This window comes from Callithrix jacchus, chromosome 1, assembly GCF_049354715.1.
Source record: "Callithrix jacchus isolate 240 chromosome 1, calJac240_pri, whole genome shotgun sequence".
Lineage (NCBI taxonomy): Eukaryota > Metazoa > Chordata > Mammalia > Primates > Cebidae > Callithrix > Callithrix jacchus.
Window position 1 is genome coordinate 67,400,090 of NC_133502.1, and position 25,487 is coordinate 67,425,576.

The following is a 25,487-nucleotide window of genomic DNA, read 5'->3' on the forward strand; positions in this document are numbered from 1 at the left end:
AGCAAAAAAACGGATAACATATAGGTATATCCAATGAATTATTAACTATAAACTGATTTAAATGATTAATTTTGAGATGTTTGAAGGGAATATAGAACCACAAAAGATTACAGCATGGAATATTGGCAAGCATGGGAGAAACTGGAATTAAAGCATAAGAATGGTATGTAATTTAGTATGAGGAACAAAATTGCATTAACGTTTCAGTTACCTGTTGTCATGTAGAAATTGATCCCAAGTATCAGAGGCTTAAAACAACAGCCACTTTATTTGCTCACAATTCTGTGGGTAAATGCTTTTTTTTACCCACTTTATACTTGTATTAATTACTTAATTGCTTGTTTTAATTTAGTCATACTAATTAATTACTTGTTTAATAATATAGTAGATGGTTCAGACAACTGGATGCTGGCTGGAACACACAACTGGGACCATAAGCTGGGTCCTCAATTCTCATTATCAGCTCAATTCCTCAGTTCTCTTCCACGTGGTCTCAAGGCTTCTCCCTCTCTGTGTTGTCTTTCCATATAGTCTCTCCATGTGGCTCTCCAGCAAGTTAGTTCATGGCTCCCAAGAGTGCAAAAGCAGAAGTCATTAGGCCTTTTAAAATGCTATATTCAGATTTGACGTCACTTCTGCCACATCCCATTGGTTAAAGACAAGCCCAGATTCAAGAGCAGCAGACTACACAAGGGCCTGAATACTGAGAGACACAGTTCAGTATAACAGAACATCACAATTAACTTCAGAATTTATTAGATCAGTTATGCATGCTCAAAATTTAAGGTAACTAGTAAAATAATTAAAATAAAATGTTGAGGGGCCAAGAAAACTCAATAAATAGAATACACTAGAGAAAAGTGATGGTAATAGGGAAAAGTAAAAACAAAGCATAGGAAAAAAAAAGATAGCAGACATACAATAAATATAAATGTGTTAAACTACCTTTTTAAAACTCAGAGATTCGCTGAAAAAAAAGTTTAATATTCAGTCTATGCTTTTTATAAGAAATACACTCAAATTATAATGACCCAGAAAGGCTGAAATAAAAAAGAATAAAAAGAAAAACATAATAGGCAAACACTCTATAAAATGAAGACGTAGTTAAAGCAATGCCAGATACAGACACTTTAAGAAAAACGCTGGTTTTAGTGATAAAGAGGATTAGGACTTAGTGATAGAAAGAAAATCTTGAACTTATATGCAATGAACAATATTGTCTTATATGCATATAAAGCAAAAAAAAATAGGATAACTTTTCAAAGTATCATTAGGATAGTTGGAAGAGAAGACAGAAGACAGAAAAAATAAGTCAAGATATAGAAAATTTGAATAAAATGATACTAACAAGTTTAATATAAGGCTATATGAGCAACTGTTACCAACAATTAAAGTTCTGGGTGTCCATAGAGAATTTACAAAAACTGAGCACTCTTCTAGGCCACAAAGGAAGTCTTAAAATACAAATTATCAACAGCATACATAATAAACTGGCCACACGCAATTAAATTAGAAACTGAAATTTCAAAGTAGCCTGAAAAGAAACAATTATAATTAAATTTGAGATGTATTTAAACCTGAATGACATTCTATGAGTATTGCATTTTAAAACTTATAATTATAGACAGTGATACTTAGAGGAAAAATGATAGTTTTAAATATCTACATTTTTAAGATAGAAAATAGATGAATTAAGTGTTTAATTAAAAGTTTGAAAAAAAGAAGAGGTAAGCACCCTAAAATCAGAATTACATAAAGTTTAAGAAAGTCCAAGTACTTCTCTGACAAGATTGATCAAGAAAAGAAGGCACAAATAACCATATTAAAAATAAAAGAGTTTAACATAAAGATAATTAAAACAACTAAATACCATGAACAACTTCATGATTTTAAAAAAGTCATTTTTGGTTTAATGTAAATTATGTAAATTGGCTCAAGAAGAAATAAAAAACTTGAATAGGTCTATATCCAAGAGTAATATTTTAAAATATTCAACTGATACAGGATAGACAATGACAAAACCAAAGGACAACTAACAAATTCAAACAGACAATTGCTGAAAAAAACTGGTATTGACTTATCATGGGTACTAGATGAGTATCAACCCCACTCATACCTGTTGAAAAAATTAAATCAAAGTTTAAAAAAATAAACATACCAAGACAGTAGTATGCCCAGAAGAGTTCACAAACAAGTGTTACCAAAACTTTAAGGAGTAGGTAACTCTTTTCAATATTAGAAATGTTTCTAATAGAGGTCATATGCATTGGCTTACACCTGTGAGCCACCACTCTCCAACACTTTGGGAGGCCAAAGTGGGCAGATCACTTGAGGTCAGGAGTTCAAGACGAACATGGTGAAACTCCATCTCTACTAAAAATACAAAAATTAGCTGGGTATGGTGGTGCATGCCTGTAGTCCCAGCTACTCAGGAGGCTGAGGCAGGAGAACTGCTTGAACCCAGGAGGCAGAGGTTGTAGTTAGCTGAGATTGTGCCATTGCACTCCACCCTAGGCAATGGAGTGAGCCTCCATCTCAAAAAAAGAAAAAAGAAATAAATGTTTCTAATAGAAAAGAAGACTCATTTCACAACTTAGAAACAGGCAAGAAAATATAAGAAGGAAAAATTGAATGTAAGCTTACATATAAACATAGATGCAAATATTATAAATAAAATTTTAGCAAACTGAATTCAGCAATATATGCAAAAATGTTATCACAACTTAGTGGCAGAGAGTAGAATGATGTTACTAGATCCTGGGAAGGATAGCGGGAAGAAGGGATGCCGGAGGTTGATTAAGGAATCAAAAGCACAGCGATATAGGAGGAATAAGTTCTAGTATTCTATAGCACTGTAAGATGATTATAGTCAACAAGAATTTATTGTATTTTCTCAAATAGCCAGAAAAGAGGATTTTGAATGTTCCCAACATGAAAAAATAATAAATGTTTGAGGTGATGGAGATGGTGATTACCTTGATTTGATCATTACATATTGTATGCATGTATCAAAATATCACTCTGTATCCCATAAATATGTACAATTATAATGAGTCAACTAAAAATAATAATCTTAGAAAACTATCATGACTAACCAGGTTATCACAGGAATGTAAGGACAGTTTAAGGCATAAAAATCTGTTAATATGATTTGCCATATTAAAAATTTTTAAATATATGATTATCACAATATATGCCCAATGAAAGCATTTAATAAAATTCAACATTTATTTATGATTTTAAAATAAAGAGAACATTTAATTTAGGAACAGAAGGGAACTTTCTTGAACCATCAAGATCATTTATTAAAAACTTACTACAAATGTCATACTTGGTGGTGAAATGAACTTTAAACAATTAGTTCTTAGTGATGTAAAGGGAAAATGCAATATTATCACAAATGTGAATGAATGTTATTTTTCTGACATTTCTCTTCATATCTAAAAATTCATTATTTGCTCCCATGATACATACCAAAAATATCTAAATTTTGTAGCATAGCGTTCAAGGCTTTGATTATTGCCTCATAAAGTAGGTAGTATGCCCAATGATATCAGTTAAGATAGGTTCAGTTACAGTGTGCAGAGAACATATGAACAGTGACTTATAGAAGCCAAAAGTATGGTATGGCAACTCTACAGTCAGAGACAGGCTCTTTCTCAATTGTTGCTTTATTACCTTCAACATATGGTTTCCATCTTGTGATCCAGGAAACTAATTTAGGTTCAGCCATCACATCCATATGCTGGCCAAGTCAAATGGGGTACTGGGACCCAATGTGCTGGGCAGGCAACAACAAAAACAACAACAACAATGACAAAACTGAATAATCCAATGGATGCAGCGGGAGGATCATAGCTCACTGCAGCCTTGAACTCCTGGGCTCAAGTTATTCCTCTACCTCCGCCTCCCCAGTAGCTAGGACTACAGATGTGTACCATCACACCCAGCTATGAACAGGCCCATTCCAGAAATTACAAGAACACTCCAAAGTGCTAGAGATTGGGATCTCTCTATATTGTTCAGTTCAATGGACCCTCCCAAAGTGCTGGGATTACAGTCATGAGCCACTGTGCTCAGACTTATTTTTTTTTTATTTATGAGATGGAGTCTTGCTCTGTCACCCAGGCTGGAGTGCAGCGGCACAATTTCAGCTCATTGCAACCACCGCCTCCAAGATTCAAGCCATTCTTCTGCCTCAGCCTCTCAAGTAGCTGGGATTACAGGTATGTGCCACCACACCCGGCTAATTTTTGTACTTTAATAGAGACAGGGTTTTGCCATGTTCGCCAGGCTGCTCTTGAACTCCTGGCCTCAAACAATCCGCCTGCCTCAGCCTCCCAAAGTGCTGGGATTACAGGTGTGAGCCACCACGCTCAGCCTGGCCTTAATTTTTTAAATATGAGGTTGTATATGTGTTTTACCTACTAGATTTAAATAGAAATTTTCTGTGTATGATTAAGACTAGTCATATATTAAGATAGAATTAACCATGTAAGCCTTATGATATTGTAGCAACGAGCACAGATGAAATGAAAGAATGCAATTTATATATTTTCATGAAATGGTCACTTGAGTTCCACTGAAATCTGCGTTCAAAGCCTAAATGTAGTAGTTGAGATAATACAGATAATCTCAGTCAAAACTCATTTATCTCATCATCATCTAACTTTATTAGGTCCAAGTTATGCCATGTGACTCAACTCTTTATTTTCTAAAACTTTAAAGTTTTAAATCTGTAGGAAGCTTCATCCGTTTTTAAAATATGCTGTAAAAAGATGCTATATTCCGAGAGATGTGGGCTTGATACTCAGTTCATCTTGAACAAATTACTCAGCCTCTTTAAGTTTCTCTTTTATAAACTGAGGATGGTAACACAGTGCTTATCTCATGAAGTTACTGTGAGGCTTAAAATAGGTCATATGTAAGGGCTTAGAATAATGCCTAAACGTAATAAGCATGCTCCAATAGTGTCATTATCACTATGATTAATGGCACCTGGTACCTAGTACACAGCACTCAGTAAATGTTAGTTCCTTTTTTCCTTAACAGGAGTTCTTGTTGCCATGGTTCTGCATATGAAATCATTTCCCATATACATGTCTTACCATTAATTTATATTCTAAAGCCAAATCAGTTCAGGGAAAAGGAGATACACCAAGACAGGAGTTTGGGGGACAATGCTAAAAACATCAACTTTGTATCTAAAAAAATAGTTATCGTATTCTGTGAACAGAAGAGAATTGTATGACTTAGTGGTGTCAGCTTTCTAACATTGTCTTCAAAACACAATTCCCCATTTCACGGTGGATGCATTCATAGGGATCCGGGGGCCAATATCCTCTGACTAGCCTAGAAAGCATCAGAATAATTCTCTTCAAGTCCCAAACACTGAAGAAAAAGGGATTGTTTCTTTGGGGTAGAGAATCCTTTGAGCTTTTAGAAAGATGTGGGAGATGTATCTGATTGTGAGCTGGTTCAAATGGTCCTAGTGGGGAAGGAAAGGGAACAGGGAACCAGGAAGACTGGTTAAACGAGGGCCTGAACATTCCCATGAATGAAGTAGGTGACAGTGCTGGGTCATAGGTGATCAGGAGAGACAGACTGCTATGGAAAACCTTGAGATACAGAGGTAGGCTGGGAAAGGATTCTAGGACGTTGAAACCCCAAGTGAAACAAGGAAAAGCTAAATCCTAATCAAAGAGAAGTCCAAAAAAAAAAAAAAAAAAAAAAAGTCCTGTCAATCTTGTGAAAAGAGATCAGAAATAGAAGTGGGTTGAGGTGAGATGTGAATACAAGAGAGCACGAAGCACAGGCACAGAGTCTGGAACATTGCATTGCATCTTCCCAGTTTCTCAATAGTGTAGGCCCTGTCTACTTGGCAGCCCTGTTGTAAACCACTGACTGATAATTGCCTCCAAATTTATCTCTTACTCTTCATTTCTCCTTCTATAAATTTGCTTGAGAAGTCCCCTGGGAATAGAATCAATAGCCACTGAGGTGGTGATGCTGGGACAGGGTTTTGGTCGACAGGCCATACCCAGGCTGCATAGCTCCAGGGGATAGGGCCAGACATTTTCTATAGACCTCTCTCATAATTTTAATTTTGGGAACCCTGAAGCTGAGTTTACCTCAAACCCTGATTTTGGATTTTGAATAATTACCCAAAATCACATGGGTAATTATCTCAAAGTACAAAAAAAGTCAAATTGTTCATGTTGTTTCTTATTCTACTATCATATATATAAGACCATCAGTTCAGACTATACTGTTGAACTTTAGAAACATTATACCAGGCCTTGCAAAATGAGACAATACACTGGTTTCCAAGGTTTCTCTAGTGACTTGTGTCTGAGGCCCCAAACCCTAGCTAGGAACTAGCACACCAGATAGGAATCTCAGGAGAGAGGATTAAATGGACAGTGGTTCTAAATAATACAGACTCAATACTGTTTCTTCTAGGTGGGGCTCTTAAACTTTCTCACTGACCCATGCCTTGTGATTTCACAGCAGGGATGGCATTCTTGAGCCAAAGGTGAGGGATTTTGAACAGCTTGGTGGGGAAACAGCCCCAACCTTCCTTCCAGGTTGCAGATTTGGTACAATAATTTCAGACCCAAGTTGGCTCAGACTGGAGTGGCAAGATCAGGTTTGAGTTCCTGCTGTTCCAGAGAAAACTTAAGAAGGCCTAATCTGTCCTCTAACTAGACTTCAGAACAGTATGTTCACAAAAGTGAAATTCGGGTGAAGGGCCAGTTTGGTAGGAAGGCTGCAAATGACCAGGCCCATTCCAGAAGTTATAAAAACACTCCAAGGTGAGGGTGTGAGGAATACCACCCCACTGAAGACCCCATGAGGATAACAGAGAGAGGATATCAAGGCTGCAATAGGCCCTGGGATTGAAGACCTCCTGTTTTTGTACTGGGGTCAGGGTGACATCTTGATCTACATGTATGGGGAGGTTATTCCTACTGTCAGTCATCAAGTGAAGAGGTGGGTCTGTCCAACCAAAACACAAATCTGCAGATGTCTTGGCTTAGTTTTACCACTTTCATGCTGGCTACCAGGAGCCAGCTGTTCCTCCTTTAGAGCTCTGACCCAAGGGTGGACAGAAAACTCTTGTTTCCAGTTTAACCCTTCTGAAGTTTCCAATAATGCTAAGAGAGAAATGACCAAAGAGACTACATAATGTAAGTATTTACCTAATCCCTGCTTTCTCCTCTCCTCTGCATCTCAGAACCATTGCTTCAACCATGTCTATTTGTTTCCCTACATCCAACCTGTACCCCTCAAATCATCCTCTCTGTTTAATACTTATCAATGCCCTTGAGGAACTGCCTTTCTGGATTTATCTCCACCCTCAGCTCTGCACGTTTCTTTCTGGCATTTCTCACTTTATGAGTTCCAGAGAGTAAGCTTATAGCCTACATTGAATTTGTCACAACAGCTTTCATAATGCAGGGCATGTGGCACTGATCCTATTTCCTTTGTCCACTGTGATAGCCTGGCCTTGACTCCCTGTGCAGAACCAGCCACTCAAAGGGTCATTAACAAAACAAAAAAGACCCTTTTTCAATTTTACTCTGGAAGCCTAGAAATTTTTTGAAAATATCCTTTTGGTTTTAACAATATGCAGTATCTTAGGAGAATTAAATGGACCAAAGAAATGAAAATTTCTTAAATGTAGGCTAAAGGGAGACTGCTTATCATTTTTACCACTAAGTGAAAAATGTACTAATTTCATTTTTCCTAGTGAGTAGAAAATGTTTTTCTGAAAGTGTCTTCTCCAACAAGATGATTGTGTTCCACTGGACTAGAAAGCATTATTAAATATAAAAATAAGCTACACAAAGAAAAATACCCACAAAAATGTTCAGATTAGGAAATGCTTAAATGTTTCCAAAAATATTTATCAGTAAATGTTATTCTAGAATCGAAATATTTCCTGCTGATGATCATGCCATGGAGAAAATAATGTAATGCCAGTTATGAGATCTTATATATTTGGAGAAAACCCATAATGAGAAATATGAGATAAATAGGAATCATATTTTTTAAAAGAATTATTAATCACATAAAAATTTAAACCTTAAACTATATAAAAATACTAGAGAGAAATAAATTAGTCAATATTTCAACTCTGAGAAATGACCACTTAATATTTAAGTATTTTCAAGCAAGACTCAGTGTAAATAGACACATATGTGTTCAATTTTATACATATAGTTTTTATAACTTGGATTTACATCAGCAACACATCCTAGATAGCTTTCCCTGTCAAAAAGTCTCAATCTGCAGTATTAATGTTCACAATTGTACATAGGTGTCACATGTATCCATTGGGATGTTCCAAGCTTCATTAGCACCTCTCTAAACAAGGCCTCATGTGACAATGTAAAAAAAGCAGGAAGGGAAGGAGGGGGAAGCTGGATGGGTGGGCGGGTGGGTGTGTGTTTTCAGAAGCCTCCTAGTGGACTTCCTTGTATGAAATTGAAGCAGGATATTTCCCTGACCCCTCCATGGGACTTACAAAGGGGCTGTCTTGTTTACTCAGCCCACAGCTCTTAGTTCCTCAAGGGAGAGAGCACATAAGCAAATGAGGCGGGAAGTCGAATACACAGGTGCCGGAACTAGCTGTCTGCTTCAGTGCCCCCAGGGGTGAACTCCATTCACTTGGACCTGCTACGCTCCACTCTTCATGAGAGGGAGCATGAAGGTGAGCAGGTGCAGATCCAGAGTGATTGCTTTTGGGTGCTGGCAGGAGTGAATTCTGTGTGGGGCCTGTGGTAGCATCTAGGGGGGGTGCCCACAACCCCTGAAATCCCAGAAGGAGTGCTACAGTGCCCTTTTAGCTTTGTCTGCCATATACAGACAACTTAAGTGTTAACAGCTCAGTTGGCCCTCTGCCTTTTCATGTGAGGTGACTACCTTCTGCTAGCAAGGGCAAGTGTGACAGCTTTTTTGTGTCCACACTCATGGCTTCTGAGCTCTTGTCCAGCATCCAGGAGAAATAAAGTCACATGAATGAATTGAAGGATGGTAAATGCATGGATTTTATTGCCAATAAAAGTGACTGTTGGCAAGACGGGGCACTGAAAAGGGGATGAGGTGGGAAGGTAATCTTCCCCTGAAGTTTGGCAGTCTCCAGCCAGATTCTTTTCCAAAGTTATGCCATCAAGCTGTCCTTCTGAAATCAGCGCACTTCTCTCTGATGTTCAGCTGTAGTCCCTGATGTTCAGCTGCTTCTCCTCTCTCTGCCAACTGAGGCAGGGGTTTTTATAGGCACGGGATGTGAGGGCAGTATAGGGCTGTGGGTGCTTTGGAAAAGGCAACATTCAAGCAAGGAAACAGGGATGTAAGTTCTCACTTTGGGCTGCGGTCTCAGGCTTTTCAGCTTGAGATGAGGCTTCACTAGGTACCTGACCTTTTCTGCCTAGAATTTCTCTGCCCCTGTCCCTATCAAAATGTCTATGGCTAAGACCAGTCACATGCCCATGCCAGACACTGTCAAGTGAGAATGAATTGATATGATTGTCTCAGACAAGCCAAACTTGTTCCTCTGTGATTGTCACAAAAACCATAGTCCTGTGAGCAATAAAATAAACTTAAATTCATGGATTCACAATACCAAAAAATAAACTCAATTGGTGGCCATTGTAGACTGCCAACCCATTATTATAAGAGCTGGCAAATTAAGAGACAGAATCAAACACTTATCATGCTTTTCCTATATCATTGGGAAATCAAATCGTTAAAAAAGGAATTTCCCCTCATAGAAACATGCCAGCTAATAAATGAAGATGAAATGATAGGGTTAGGATATCATCATTTCCAATATCTGCTGAGTTAATGGATCCAGTTATTGAGCACTAACAACTACCAATATCACAGAAAGAAGCAACCCAACATTATATGCCTCTTGGTTGGAAGGACATACACAATTCCGTCTAGGAAGTCATCTTGCCAAAAAAATGGAACTTGAATCTAACCAAGACTCTAGATCCAATCACACCAATTTGTGGGCAATATGAAGGGTACATTCAATATGAAGGGAAATCAGATTTTGGAAAACTCAGTGACTGGCACAATTGTAGGCTACAGTTTGTTCACACTTCTACTTGTTATAATTCATGATGTACAGAAAAACCTTCAGGCTGAACTTAAAATAGGTAAGGAGGCAGCTTTAAGCTAAACTTGATTTAACAATTGTAAATGGTTCTTATCAGATTTCAGATCTGCATTGATGTTAATGCTGGCTGGCTTTTCCTGAATTCCAAAAGAGAGGAGAGTATAATGAGACATGTCCAACCCCTCCTTCCCATCATGGCCTGAACTAGGTTTTCAGGTTAACTCGGAGTGCACTTGGCCAAGAGGAGGAGTCCATTCAGATGGTTGAGGGGCTTAGGATTTTTTATTTGTGATTTACAACCATTAAGCATGAACCTAACTTTCAGCATATATAGCCACTTACTAAAGATCTCTTTGATCAAAAATGACTACAGACTATTAAATTTTATCAAACATTTTCTTCAATTAAAACATTTTTATTCCTTTGACTTACAATTATGAAGGAATATATTAATAAATTTCTTAACATTGAATCATATTTATATCACTGAAATGAACCCAGTCTTGGTCATGGTACAATATACTTTTAAATTTATTGCTAATTTCTATTTGCTACATTTTATTTATTATTCAATATGCAAAAATGTGCCATCTTTGTTACATTTTGGTATCAGTTGGCTTTGCAAAAAAATCTTAAAATATTAAGAAAACATTAAGTCTAATCCTCCATTTTAAAGGTAAAGCTTATTGAGGCTCCCAAAATATTAAGTGACTTACCAAGTTCACATTCTTTTTTATTCTTTTTTTATTCCCTGCAAGTGTTGCACATCTACTTTTTTTTTTTTTTTTTGAGTTGGGGGGGTCTCAAAAACTTTGTCACCCTGGCTGGAATACCCTGGCACAATCAAGTCTCTGTGGTCTTGAACTCCTGGCCTCAAGTGATCCTCCCACCTCAGCCTCTCTAGTAGCTGAAACTAGACATGAGCCACCACATCGCACTGAGTTCATTTTGCTGTTGTTGTTGAGACAGGATCTCACTGTGTTGTCCAGGCTGGTCTTGAACTCCTGGCCTCAAGCCATCTGCCTGTATCGGGCCCCCAAAGTGCTGGAATTACAGGTGTGAGCCACCACACCTCACCCTTTTCTACTCTTTATATCCAATCTTGCTAATTTCAACTCCTAAAATTTTCTCAAATTTGTGTTCTCCTCTCTCTTTAAGCCCACACCACTGTCACACTGAGTTCAAGGACAGCTGGTGTCTTGCCAGGGTTGATGCAATAGTGGCTTCATGTGCTTTCCCCAGCTCCAGGCTCACCTTTCTCCCCAGTGGCGTGAGGGTGAGTCATCATGTTGTCCTCTTGCTTAAAATCCTTTGTTAGATCCTATGACACATCTTGCTGTTACATTGCCAAGGCCTTCTATTACTTGGCCTATTTACCTTAACATCTTGTTGGAAAGAGGCCTCATGGTCCAGTGGAAAGAGCTCCAGATTGGAATCAGAGATGGATTTGAGTCCTAGCTCCACCTCTTACTACTTATGTGACCTTAGGCAAGTTACCTAACCTAAGTCTCCACTATCTCAACTGTAAGATCGGGCAAAAATGACTTAAGTTGCTGGTAATTGTAATATCCATGAAAAGAGTCATACTCTGTAAAATATTTAAAGGGATTTATTCTGATCCAAAAATGAGTGACTGATGGCCCATGACACAGCCCTCAGAAGATTGTGAGAATATGTGCCCAAGGTGGTCAGGATATAGCTTGGTTTTAGACATTTTAGGGAGAACATAAGCCATCAATTGACACATATAAGGGGTATATTGGTTCAATCCAGAAAGATTGGACAACTGGAAGGAGGGGCTTCCAGGTTATAGGTAGATTCAAAGTTTTTCTAATTGGCAGTTGGTTGAAAGAGTTAAATTATTGTCCAAAGACCTAGAATCAATAGATAGGAATGTCTGGATTAAGATAAGGGGTTGTGGAAACCAGGATTTCCATTATGCTGATAGAACCAAGAGAAGGGGTTGTCTGGGTTAAGATAAGGGGTTGTGGAGACCAAGGTTCTCATTATGCAGAGGAAGTCTCCAGGTAACAAGCATCGGAGAGAATAGATTGTAAGTGTTTCTTATTAGATGTGATTCTCTCCTGGAACAGGAAAAAGGAAGGAGAAGGAAGGGTATTCTCTTCAGAACAGATTTTCCCCACAAGTCAGCTTTGCAGGACTATTTCAACATATGGCAAAGAAAATATATTTGGGATTAAAATATTTCCTTCCTTATATATCATGTGATGTTATGCCAGAGTCAGATTGGAAAGTATGCCACGTTATATAGCACTAAGTAAAACCTGTCTGTTGACACTATGATTTGGAAGGCATGACTCTCCAGACCCCTTAGATACAAATTTGGGCAAGAGAAGAAAAATGTACAAGTTTAGTCCTAAGTAAGGGCACAGCTCAAGAAAGTACTCAAGAAAGTATTGCTATTTTAGGTTAGGTGCGGTGGCTTGTACCTGTAATCCCAGCACTTTGGCAGGCCAAGGCAGGCAGATTATCTGAGGTCAGGAGTTCAAGATCAGCCTGGCCAACCAGGGTTCCACTAAAAATACAAAAAGTAGCTGAGTATGGTGGCATATGCCCATTGTTCCAGCTATTTGGGAGGCTGAGGCAGAAAAAGCACTTGAACTTGAAAGGCATGGCTGGGCGTGGTGGCTCATGCCTATAATCCCAGGACTTTGGGAGGCCAAGGCGAGTGGATCACGAGGTCAAGAGATCGAGACCATCCTGGTCAACAAGGTGAAACCCTGTCTCTACTAAAAATACAAAAATTAGCTGGGCACGGTGGTGCACGCCTGTAGTCCCAGCTACCCGGGAGACTGAGGAAGGAGAACCCAGGAGGCGGAGGTTGTGGTGAGCTGAGATCGTGCCATTGCACTCCAGTCTGGGTAACAACAGCGAAACTCCGTCTCAAAAGAAAAAAAAAGAAAGAAAGAAAGGCAGAGGTTGCAGCAAGCCGAGATCGTGCCACTGCACTCCAGCCTGGGCAACAGAGGGAGATTCTATCTCAAAAAAAAAAGAAAGTAAGAAAAAGAAAAAAGAAAAGAAATTATTGCTATTTTAAATAATGTATTAATTTTTAAAAATTTATTTTTTAATTAAAAAAATTCCATATATTTGTGGTATATAACATGATCTTTTGATATATGGATATATTATGGAATGGCTCAATCAAGTAAATAACATATGCATTACCTCATATACTTATCATTGTATGTGTCTGCTGAGCACACTTAACATCTACTCTCTTGGCAATTTGTAAATACACAAAACATTGTTATGAACTTCAGTCACCCTATTGTACTATAGATATCTTGAACTTATTCCTCCTAACTGAAATTTTTTATTTTTTGATCAATATCTCCCTGATCCTTTCCAGCCCCAGCCCCTGTGCTCTCAGTTTCTATGAGCTCAACTTTTTAAGGTTCCACATATGAATGAGATCATGTGGTATTTTACTTAATGACCTCCAGGTTCATCCATGTTATCATGAATGACAGAATTGTCTTATTCTTTTAAAAAAGGCTGACTGATTTTTGACAAGGCTGTGAACACAATGGGGAAGAACGTTCTCTTAAAAAAAAGTAGTGTAGGGAAAATTGGATATCCATACGCAGAAAAATGAAATGAAACCTTTTTCTCACACCAAATACAAAAATCAACTAAAAACGAATAAAGACTTGAAACTATAAAACTCCTAAAACATAGGGGAAAACTCCATGACATTGGTCTGGGCAATGACTTTTTTGGAGATGACCCCAAAAGCACAGGCAACGAAAGCAAAAACAGACAAATAGAATTACATCAAACTAAAAATCTTCTGTACAACAAAGAAACAATCAACAGAGTGAAGAGAAAACCTAGCAAGTTGGAGAAAAGATTTGAGAACCATTCATCTGTTAGGGCATTAATATCCAAAAGATATAAGGAATTCAAATAACTCAATAGCAAGAAAACAACCCAATTTAAAAATGGGCAGAGGACCTGAATAAACATTTCTCAAAGAAGAGATACAAATGGCCAAGTAGATGAACAAAAGTTCAACATCACTAATCATCAGGGAAATGCAAATTAAATGCACAATGAGATATCACCCACACCTGTAAAGATGGCTATCATAAAAAAGATTAAAAATAACAAGTGTTGGCAATGATGTAGAGAAAAAGGAACCTTTGTTGATGGGAATGTAAATTAGTACAGCCATTATAAAAAACAGTGAGGAAGTCCTCAAAATATTAAAAATAGGACTATCATATGATCCAGCAATCTCACTACTGAGTATTCGTCCAACGAAAATGAAATCAGTATGTTGAAGAGATATCTGTGCTCCCATGTTCACTGCAGCACTATCACAGTTGCAGAGATACAGAATCATCCTTAGTGTCCATTCATAAATGAGTAGTAACTTTAATCTCCTACCATTGCCCTATCCCCTCCACATAGCCTTAGTTTTAGGCTTACTGAGCAATATATAATTCTCAAATAGATCACACTTCCTATTCTACTTAGAATATTTCCCTTCCCTAACACTTCCATCCCTAACCTTTGTTCTCTTAGCTAACTCATATACACACTGACTCAGCCACCTGAGTGGCTGGGATTACAAGTGCCCACCACCACGCCTGGCTAATTTTTTGTATTTTTAGCAAAGATGGGGTTTCACCAGGTTGGCCAGGCTGATCAAGAACTCCTGACCTCAAGTGATCCGCCTGTCTCTGCCTCCCAAAAGGCTGGGATTACAGGCATGAGCCACTGTACCAGCCCACACTGAAAACTTAATGCTAAAGTTATCTGTTTTGGAAAGGCTTCTTTGATCATCTCTTGGTATTTTGTCATTCTTTCAGTATTGCCATTGTAAGTGTATGTGTGCCTATTATCATCTCTATCACTTTTGTATTCTTACACGAATTCTAATACCACGCTGAGATGCACAATGCTATACAGCATGGTAATAGCATGCATCAGTAAAGGTGCAGTGTGACTGATATCTCTACAAAACACAAAGCTGGGCAGGGCTCCTTTTGTGCCTTCTATGTCCACAGCAACCTGGCCACTTACACCCTCCCATACACCACACATTGGGAAGTAGCTGGGACCCCAGGAGGGTCCCTTGTGCTCAGCAGGATTGGTGAAGGAGGAGGATACTACATGGTGTTTGCAGAATTCTACTAGGAGCACCCTATCCTCCCAGCTCCCATGGGATTTAAGGAGAGCTAACATTACCAGAGGTTGCCCTTAGATATCGAGTCAGAAAGTTGTTCTCTTACCTTTGTTGTGGCTTAGATATATTTCTAGATACGACCTGTAGAAATATAGGTGTAGCAATGGCATTATCTGAAATAAAATTGGAAAATAAATTCTAAATGATAAAATAATAGATTAAAAAATTCAGATGCATAAAGGAAAAACGTTTATCTGGTATAGTGGGTATCCCTTCCCTTCTGATCAAAGAATGTGCTTAGTGGGGTTCCTCCTCCTCCTCTTCCATAGAACTGCTCCCCTCAGTCAGACCCCTTGTTCCAAACAAGTCCTTTTCCTGTCAGCTATCCAGAGTTTGGCCAGTTGATTCAAGTTTTTAGTTTCTCTTTGGAGCTACTGCAGTAGGTAAAGCATATTATTTTAAACCTAGGAGAGGAAACTAAGAAATGTAATACAAATCACCAATTTCATGAAGTCTCAAAAAATTTAAGTTCTAGAAAACTAAGGTGCTATCCAAGGTCATTCACCTAATCAATGGCACATGGGGCACCAAAGTGCATATCACTTGCAGTCATTCATTCATGCATTCAATCTGTAACAAGCAGACTGATGTTGAAATTTACTGGTGTAAAATTTTTGTGCTGGAGACTCAAAGAGGAAAGAAAGAACATTTTCATCTTCCCTGAAGCAAAACTAGACTTTCTGAATTTCCAAGAAAAAGTCAAAAGATGACCCCATCCAACTTTTGTTGTGATTAGGGCCTTGGTGCCTGGATACCTGAAAAGAAAAAAGCAAGATGAATTCCTATGCTTTTGGGTAACTAAGGGAGGCTTAAAGATACCCCAAAGCAGAAATAACGGGGGTTTTAAAAGGGAAGAAAAATTAGACTTTTATTGCAGCTGGGACCCCATTGTGGGGTGGAAAAGGACAAGGGCTCCTACTTTCCTTGTAGTGTCATGAGCCTGTTAGGACATAAGAAGTGGCAGGGCCTGGGAGGCTGGGAGGAGAAGGAATGGCCCCAGACTGAATTCTAAAAACCATGTCTTGAAATAAAATTGCTAAGAGAATGAGAAGATAGAGAAGTCCAAGAACCAAACTCTGGGCATGCTAGTGGCTGGAGAAGTGGAGGATGAGCTATTGGAGCTGCCAGTGAGGTAGACAAACCAAAAGACAGGGGCCACCTGAAGGCCAAGGGAAGAAGGTAAATGCTTCAAGATGGTACCTGTAAAGTGTTCTTTTTTTTTTTTTGAGTGTAACTTTTTATTTAAGATGGAATTGTTTTTATTAAAGAAATATATGAAAATGGTTAAGTAAAATCAAATGGCTCTAAAACTCTTACAATGAAAACAACATTCCTGCCAGTTGTTCATTCCACAGGCAAGCACTTTTCATTCTGTTAGTTTTTCCTTCTGGCATTTACCTTCCTGGGTTTTTCCAAATTTGTATGTTTTTAGTTTTTCAAGTGAATGTGTATATTAATACATGTAATTTACAGAAGACTTTTCAGTTTATAATGCATCCTAACAGTCCCCTGTCCCATCCCTCCTAATTCTCCAGAGCAATGACTTTTAACTCTTTTAGCAATGTCTTCTATTTTTTACCTCACATAACTAGTCATTTCTTGATTATTTTATATATTATATAGTGATTTCTTGATACGACAGATTAGGCTCTAGCTCTTACACCATCACTATCTTCACTTTTCCTCCCATATTGTCCCAAAGTAGGTACCAGATTTAAGGGGTAAGCAGTCACCACATGATTATGACTATGTACAGATTGCTGATTGTTGAGAAAAAGAGCAACTATGCTCTTACTTCCTATCCCGTACTTTTCTGTCCTAGAATCAATGATTGTCCTAGAATCAATGATTGCCTAACCATCCCTTCCCCCCACCTTTTTTTTTTACATTATTTTCCTTCAGTGAACTTCTTTCCAAATGCCCCAAATCTGGCAATAACCTATTACTATTTTTGAGACAGAGTCTTACTCCGTCACCCAGGCTGGAGTGCAGTGGCACGATCTAGGCTCACTGCAGCCTCCACCTCTCAGGTTCAAGCAATTCTCCTGTCTCAGCTTCCCGAGCAGCCTGGACCACAGGCATGTACAACCATGCCTGGCCAATATTATTTTTAGTAGAGATGTGGTTTCACCATATTGGTCAGGCTGGTCTTGAACTCCAGACCTCATGATCTGCCTGTCTTGGCCTCTCAAAGTGCTGGGACTATAAGCGTGAGCCACTGTGCTCGACCCCTACTATGAAGAGAAGAGACCTCACTATGGTGGCCAGGCTGGTCTGTCACTCTTGGGCTCGAGCCATCTTCTTGCTTAGCCCCGAGTAGCTGGGACTACAGGCATGAGCCATTCCACCCAGCTAACCTATTAATATTTTTACTGTTTCTTTGTAAAGCCAGCTCCATACCTGGAATATTGCCTGTGTTGGATCCTATTTATTGGATCCATGTCATTCTCTTGTTTGTGTACTCCTTCATTTTGCTGGAATATATTCTCCAATAGCTTCCCAAGAAAGAGCACATGGAGGTAACCTGAGTCTTTGCTTGTCTAAAAATGTATTATTTTACCTTCAACCCTCGATTATTTGGCTGAATATAGATTTATCAGTTGAAAATAACATTCTTTCTAGAATTCTGAAAGCATGGTTCCATTGTTTTCAGATTCTCTTTCAAGACAGGGTCTCTTCTGCCACCCAGGCTGGAGTGCAGCAGCACAATCACGAGGCACCACAGCAGCCTTGAACTCAATTGATTCTTTCATCTCAGTTCCCTGAGCAGATGAGACTACAGGTGTGCACCACAACGCCCAGCCAATTTTTGCATTTTTTGTAGAGACAGGGCTTCACCACGCTGCCCAAGCTGTTCTCAAGTGATTTACCTGCCTTGGCCTACCAAAATTACAGGCGTGAGCTGCTGTGCCTGGCCAATTTTTCTTTTATTCTCTCTCTACTTTCTTCACTTCTCAAAAGCATCTCAAACTCAGTGGGCCAAAACCAAAATCAAACTCCATTGAAATATCCTGCAACGGCCAAGTTTAAAATATATCTTAAATGACAATTCCTTACTACATGCAATCCTTTGGTTCAAACTACCACCATCCCTCGCTTGAACTTAGAATTGCTTTTCCTTCTAAGCAATTTTTTAAAATTATAAAGTATTTTAAATAAACCATGTGTGGCTTCACACTTTTTACTACATTAAAAAAATGAAGATCAGCTGGGTGCGGTGGCTCATGCCTGTTAATCCCAGCACTCTGGGAGGCCAAGGCAGACAGATCACTTGAGGTCAGGAGTCTGAGACCAGCCTGGCCAACATGGTGAAACGCCGTCTCCACCAAAAACACAAAATTACCTGGGCGTGGTGGTGTGCACCTGCAGTCCCAGCTACTCGGGAGCCTGAGGCAGGAGAATTGCTCCAACCTGGGAAGGCAGAAGTTGCAGTGAGCCAAGGTTGTGCCACTGCACTCCGCCTGGGCAACAACAGTGAAACTCTATCTACCAAAAACAAAAAAAAAGCATGAAGAGCTTACATACTTAAACATACAATTGCTTTAAGTGTTTGGCAATCACTGTTCCCGTGCATGCAAACACCTGGGACTTGCTATAGAGCAGCTGGAGTACGTTCCACCCACACACAGGAAAGGGAGATGACACCCAAGGAGTGGGGGATCAACACTCCAGCTTTCTCCCCTCCGTTTCCCCGTATCTCAGCAGTATGGAGCTTGTTACCAATGAAAACCTGCTCAATGACTTTAAACTGGTTTTCTTACCTACTCAGTTCCATTTCTCCATACCTCATTTGATGATTTCTGGTATGACCTAGCAAATAAACTGCTTTCACTGGACTTCCAGGTTGTTTTCAATTTTTCACTGTTACAAACAAGGCTGCAACGTTTGTCTACAAACCTCTGGATATACATGTAGGAAGCTTTCGATGTTTCTCACTAGTGAAAATCCTCAGTTGAAGGGTATGTGCATCTTTAATAAATACTATCAACATTTGAAAAGCTCGACAATGTAAGGACTGGCAAGAGTGCCACGTGATGGGTGTGGAATGGCAGCTCACTGTGTAGCAGGTGCTGGGGACTCAGTCGGGGTCTTGGATAGGCACTTAGTTATAGCAAGAATGTTTCATAAATGGTATCTGATATAGCCAAGATTAGTGGGGAAAGTGTAAAGTATAAAGTCAATAGTAGTGTACAGCAAAAAAATAAATAAATAAAAAAAGACTAGTGGGGAATACAAACACATTGCTTAGAAATATTATCCACAGATCTAAAGTTGCTAAGTCTTTTTTTTTCTTTGCAGAAAGAGAGAAAGAGGGGAAAGAAAAAGATAAGAGAGAAAAGCTTCCATAAGATCTTGTAGAAGGAAAAAAAGTCTTTTTTTCTAATGTAAAAATATATAATTTTTTTTCAGAGGGAGGAGGAACAGCTTAATCCAGAAAACACATTCATATTAATCATTCTTCTCATATACTTCAAATTTGTACTTAATGCCTTTCTCCTCCTGGTCATCAGAGGGAACACCTGGGTATTGTGGCAGAAGTTTATATTTCTCCAAATCAATTTCTGGAAAAAACGTGTCACTTTCAAAGTCCTGCATGATCCTTGCCACGAACAGTTTAAGATGGCCTGGGTGATCCATGGCTTCCTTATAAACAGAACTGCCACCAATTATCCAAATCATGTCTACTTTATTTGCTAATTCTGGTTGTTCAGTAAGTTTTAAGGCATCATCCAGACTTCTGGCAAGAAGAGCTCCTTGTGGAGGTTCCTTGAGTTCCCTGCTGAGAACTACATTAATTCTATCCTTTAAAGGGCGATTCTTCTCAGGAATGGAGAACCAGGTCTTCCTACCCATAATCACCAAATTCTGTTTATCTTCTACTGAAGAGGTCGTGGTCATTCTCTGGAAATACCTGAATTCATTCGTGAGCGGCGGCCAGGGCAGTTCACCGTTCTTGCCGATGCCCATGTTCTGGGACACAGCGACGATGCAGTTTAGCAATTGAACCATGACAGCAGCAGTGAGCAGTGACCCCGCTCGCTACACCAACGTGTGCGGCCAACTTTGGCGCGGAATCCTGTAAAGTGTTCTAATGCTCCTGATAGTTCAAGTGATATAATGGAAATGTAACCACTGATTCAGCAATTCTGAGGTCATTGGTGACTTTGCCAAGAGGAGTTTCAGTGGAGGGATGGGGCAAAAGCCTGGCTGAAATAGATTCCACAATGAATAGGAGGGACGGGCATGGTAGTTCACACCTATAATCTCAGCACTTTGGGAGGCTGAGGTGGGCGGATCATCTGAGGTCAGGAGTTCAAGACCAGGCTGCTCAACATGGCGAAACCCCATCTCTATTAAAAATGCAAAAATTGCCGGGTGTGGTGGCTCAAACCTGTAATCCCAGCACTTCGGGAGGCCGAGGCGGGTGGATCATCTGCAGTCAGGAGTTCAAGACCAGGCTGCTCAACATGGCAAAATCCCATCTCTACTAAAAATACAAAAAATTAGCCAGGCGTGGTGGGTGCCTGTAATCCCAGCTACTTGGGAGGCTGAGGCAGGAGAGTCACTGGAACCCTGGAGATGGAGGTTGCAGTGAGCCAAGATTGTACAACCACACTCCAGCCTGGGCAACAAGAACAAAACTCCTTCTCAAAAAAAGACACAAAGAACAAACATTAGCTGGCATAATGACATGTGTCTCTTGGCCCAGCTACTTGGGAGGCTGATGCACAAAAATCCCATGAATCCAGACGGCGGAGGCTGCAGTGAGCTGAGATCGCAGCACTGCACTCCAGCCTGGGTGATAGAGCAAGATTCCATCTCAGAAAAAAAAAAGAGAGAGAGAGAGAGAGAGAGAGAGAATGAATAGGAGGAGGAGGGGATGAGGATACAATGAATATAAGTGACTCTTTTAAGACATTTTGGAAGAGAACATGTTGGTAGCTGGTAGGGGACATGTTATTAAGGAACTTTTTAAAAAGATAGGCAAATGTTGCACAATGTTAATATGCATATGGGAATGATCCAGCATAGAGATAAAAATTAATGATGTAGGATTGAGAGGTGACAAATACTGGAGTGAATACCTTGAGACTGTAAGGAAGACAGGACCTAATAAAAGGTGGAAGAGTTGAATTTAAACAAGAGCATGGACCACTCATTCCCAGTAATGGGAGGAAATACAGAGTGCATAGGTCCAGATGTAGGTAAACTTGGCAGATGTGGTGATGGGAACTTTAACTCCTGAACTGCTAACCTATACTCTCTCAGAGCCTAATCTTTTAGTCTACTGAATTCGGCAATACAGTGAAGTTTAGTGGACCAAATTATCCAAAAATTTTGAAAAAAACTTATATGTGATGCAGACATTTTTACCTCCTGCTTTTAATTTTGACTGCCCTGGGAAAAACTATTGGACCCATGTAAAATTAAAATCTTTAATGAAACACATTCTTTGATAGGTAGATTTAAAAGTTTTAACTTCTGAGAAAATATCACAGTTTTCAAACATAAAGACATGTTTTTATTGTTAGCTAATTGCCCAGCTTCAACTGAAGCACAGTGTATGGCCTGCCTGAAATTCAGCTGTCCACAACGTGGAAAAGATGAAGTGTGCGAGGCAAACAGATCTTGCCATGGTTGCTGATGAAAGAAACTTAATCTCTTGGGGCCTGAGTTGCCTTATCTGTAAAGTAAGGATAATCCCTGCGTTACAGGATTATTGTGAGCTCCAAATAAGATAAAGCTCCTGGGACACAATGGGTGCTAAAATAATAATAATAATTTAAAAAGCCAGCTATCAGCTATCATCACTAAAGTGAGCTTTTTCTGACGCAAACATTTTTAACTGATAAATTTCTTTCATTGATAAGATGTAACCAATAGGGAAACTGGGGGAAGGCACACAATGTCTCTCTGCACCATCTCTGCAACTTCCTGTGAATGTATACTTACAAACTTTTTCTTCCTTTTAGAGTTCTATGAGAAATACCTGTATCCCATCTTGCAAGCCTCCTTCTGAGGCTCATTAATAGAGATAAACGTCTACCGACTGTAGTAGAAAGGCAGTCACACATTCCAGAATGATGTTTTTTCCCAACAAACGACAAAAGCCAAACAAAGCAAACTGACATGGTCGCTGTGGGCTGGAATCTGTTTTTCTATCTAGTTCTACTACTTTTGGCTCTACACTGGAGAGGAACCAGTGTCCTCGTGAAAAAGCCAGTAGAAAAGCAAGCAGCTTACTTCATAGGAATAGCTAATAACATTTAACTGTTGAGCATTTTACCAAAACCCACTCAGGTCAATTTAAGTGTAGTGCAGTGGAAGAAATTATTGCACATTGCAAAGTTGTGGTGCATTTTACTTAAATCTACAAAGGCCAACAGAAGTGGAGTGTAATATTAAGAAATTACTGCAAAATATAATAATAATAAGGGGAGAAGGTGGCTGTTTCCGAAGCCCTTGGCCCCAAGGTAACTGAGGTCACCCCCTCCCAACCCACCAGCACACATCCCTCATTATTTCAGCATTTGTACTATAGGGGGTTACAGGACTTCCGCCCCACAGCAATGGGGTGAAAACGTGAAGTGATCAGAGCTCCCAGATGGAGGGACCACCACCAGAAAAGCGGTGGCAGGCTGAGGAGAGGGGCTGTGGAAAAGGTTGCTCTTGGCATCATACACGCTTCATCCTTCTAGGTCGGGTATCCACCGATTTCCAAGATTTGGGAGAACCTAACCCCGGAGAAGGTGGGGGTGGCCCACGGAGGAATTCCCTGGAAAGGCGGAGGCAGCCCCAGCGGGAGAGGCTGCGTCTACTCCCCGGGGTCAATACCAAGGGGAGGGGGCGCCTGCGAGAAAGACGGGGGCGGCGGTGGGCAGCCAAGGGAGGAGAGGAGGGGCGAGGCGCCGTCGCCAGCCCCCTCCCCTCGTCTGCGCTCCCTTCCTTTCTCTCCCGGGCACCGGAGCGCATCCCGCCGAGGCCCGGCCGCTTCAGGGGGAGGCGCCAACACCTCGCTGCGCCAGGCCCCCGACCGAGCAGTAACCGGGACCAAGGAGGCGGAGCGGACGCGGCTCTGGCCTGCGCGGAGGTAAGAGGGTGGAAGGGTGGTGAGGGAGGGCGAGGGAGATCGCGGCCCTAACGCGGGCCGCGGTCAGGTACCACCCGGGCAGGCCACCTCCACCCGCCCCTGAGGCCCGACCTCCCAGCCAAGAGACCAGTGGGGGGCCCCGGGGACTAGAGCGGCGACCGTACCACAGGCCTAGGCATCGCCGCGCATGCGTACACCTGCCGGCGAGGGCTAGGGGCTGGGTTCTGGGGCTACACCCCAGCCCAGGCCGCGGGGCAGTGGCTGCCCTGCACATGCGCAATTCCGCTGGCGGGGACCCGGTGCGCTGCTCTGGGGCTACATACTACTCAGACGCCGGCCCAGGCTGCACCACGCTGCGCATGCGCGAGTCGTCTGGTAGGGGTCGCGTTTGGCGTCGTTCCGATGTGCTCGCCTGCCAGAAGGCTGTTCTCTTCCTGAGCTCCCGGGTCTGGTGTGGCTAGGGGGCGTCCCGGGTCCTGGGGGAGGGTCCTGCCTGGAGTTTGCCTTCCTAACCCACTCGCTGCTCAGCATAGGTTGCCGATTTAATTTCTGTCGCCTCGACCCAGGCTTCCGCCCCATCAATCTAGTACCCCAGGTCCCGGGCCCCGGACCGGCTCGCTAACTCAGTGGCAGTTTATGCTTTCGACATTTGGTCCTGATGACCAGGAATAGCGCAGAAAGTTTCACTTTGTTAGGCGAAGCTGTTTTGGAACTATGGAGGGATGGGAAGAAATTGCCGCCTTAACCCTGAACATACACTTCTCTGCTCAGCCCTGGAAATAGAGGTTTTCAAAGCTTGAAAACTTTCTAAGTGCTCCGTATGGCGGAGGAAGAACTGAGTTGGAAGGCGAATTTAGAATGAACGTTTGCTTTTGTTCTTTGCAAAAATTACATAAAATGTTGCAACACTTCGAGCCCAGGACTGTAACAAAATGCATGTCGTAGAGAGCTACCTTGTACTGTGCTTGGCAACCTTACCTTATCAGAGCTGAATAAAAGTGGTTGAGTTCACAAACTGCTCTGGATCGTTGCTCTTTCCCCCAGACTTCAAAGTGACAGTCACTGTTTATTGAGCCTCATGGCTTTACACCTTCATAATATTGCATTCCTGCTGGGCTTTACACCTTACTGGACACTGGTTCTTAGTTAAGTCAGTTTCCGGACTCCTGTGGCTACTGTGAAGAGTTTCTAACAGTCATTACTGTGTGCTTTGTAATCTTATATGATGAGCTAATATAGATATTTGGGGACTGGAATAGAAGAGCCACTTAGGCTCAGAGAATGAGTACTTCAGGTGAAATGTAATCTCTATTTCCTGCTAGACGGTGCATGCGTGATATTAAGCAGCAGAAAAAAGCAACAAGAATGATACGTTCTTGCATACCCCGCTTTCCCAACTCAGGCCGTATTGCTCTTTCTGAACCCTCACCGCAGGGCTTCTGCATTTGATATTTCCAGTGTGCTCAATGCTCACTTTCCCACTCCTCCCACATCTGCGTGGCGCAGGACTTCATTTAAGTCTTGAAACAATTGCCGTCATTTCAGAGAGGTGACTACCTTATCTAAAATGGCTGGCTCTCCAAACTCTTGTACTGCTGGTTTGGCTTTGTAGCACTTAATCACTATCTGATATTACATATTTGTATGGCTATGATCAATCTGTCTCCATAATTGGAGCTTAGAAGGTATTTGTTAATTGTCTAAATAAAATTGGAATCTAACTTCAGAGATATTTTTGTACTGAACTCAACATAGCTTCATTCATTTTTTTCAACAAAAATTTATTTTGTATCAGGTCCTGTCCTTGGTGCTTGGATGTATCAATGAACAAAAGAGACAAAGATCCCTTCCCTCTGGAGCTTACATTCTAGAAAAGAATGATAAAAACATATTTGCTTGTTAGGTGAGAAAATTATAAATGCTAAGAAAAATGAAAAGGGAGAACAAAGAAAGGGAATTGGGAGTGCAGGTGTGGGTTGCAATTTTAAACATCATGGATATGGTGAGTCTGAAGGGTAAACCAAAGGTGACATTTAACATGGAGAACTGGG

The 25,487-nt window shown here is 40.6% G+C and overlaps 1 protein-coding gene and 1 pseudogene across 51 annotated transcripts in view; one reads left to right on the forward strand and one right to left on the reverse strand.

Annotated features, from left to right (window-relative positions):
- Positions 1-17,010: 17,010 nt before the first annotated feature.
- On the reverse strand, positions 17,011-20,370 carry LOC100406030 (dihydrofolate reductase pseudogene; annotated as a pseudogene). The gene has a single exon (XR_013525892.1). The product of XR_013525892.1 is annotated as a dihydrofolate reductase pseudogene (transcript).
- Positions 20,371-23,385: 3,015 nt separating this feature from the next.
- The window catches only part of RCBTB2 (RCC1 and BTB domain containing protein 2), a 44,447-nt gene continuing 42,345 nt past the window's right edge, over positions 23,386-25,487 (forward strand). For all 50 annotated transcript variants that reach the window (XR_013531500.1, XR_013531490.1, XR_013531503.1 and 47 more), the window contains exon 1: positions 23,386-23,436. The gene's annotated coding sequence lies outside the window, so the exon portion shown is untranslated. The remainder of the gene's footprint in view (positions 23,437-25,487) is intronic.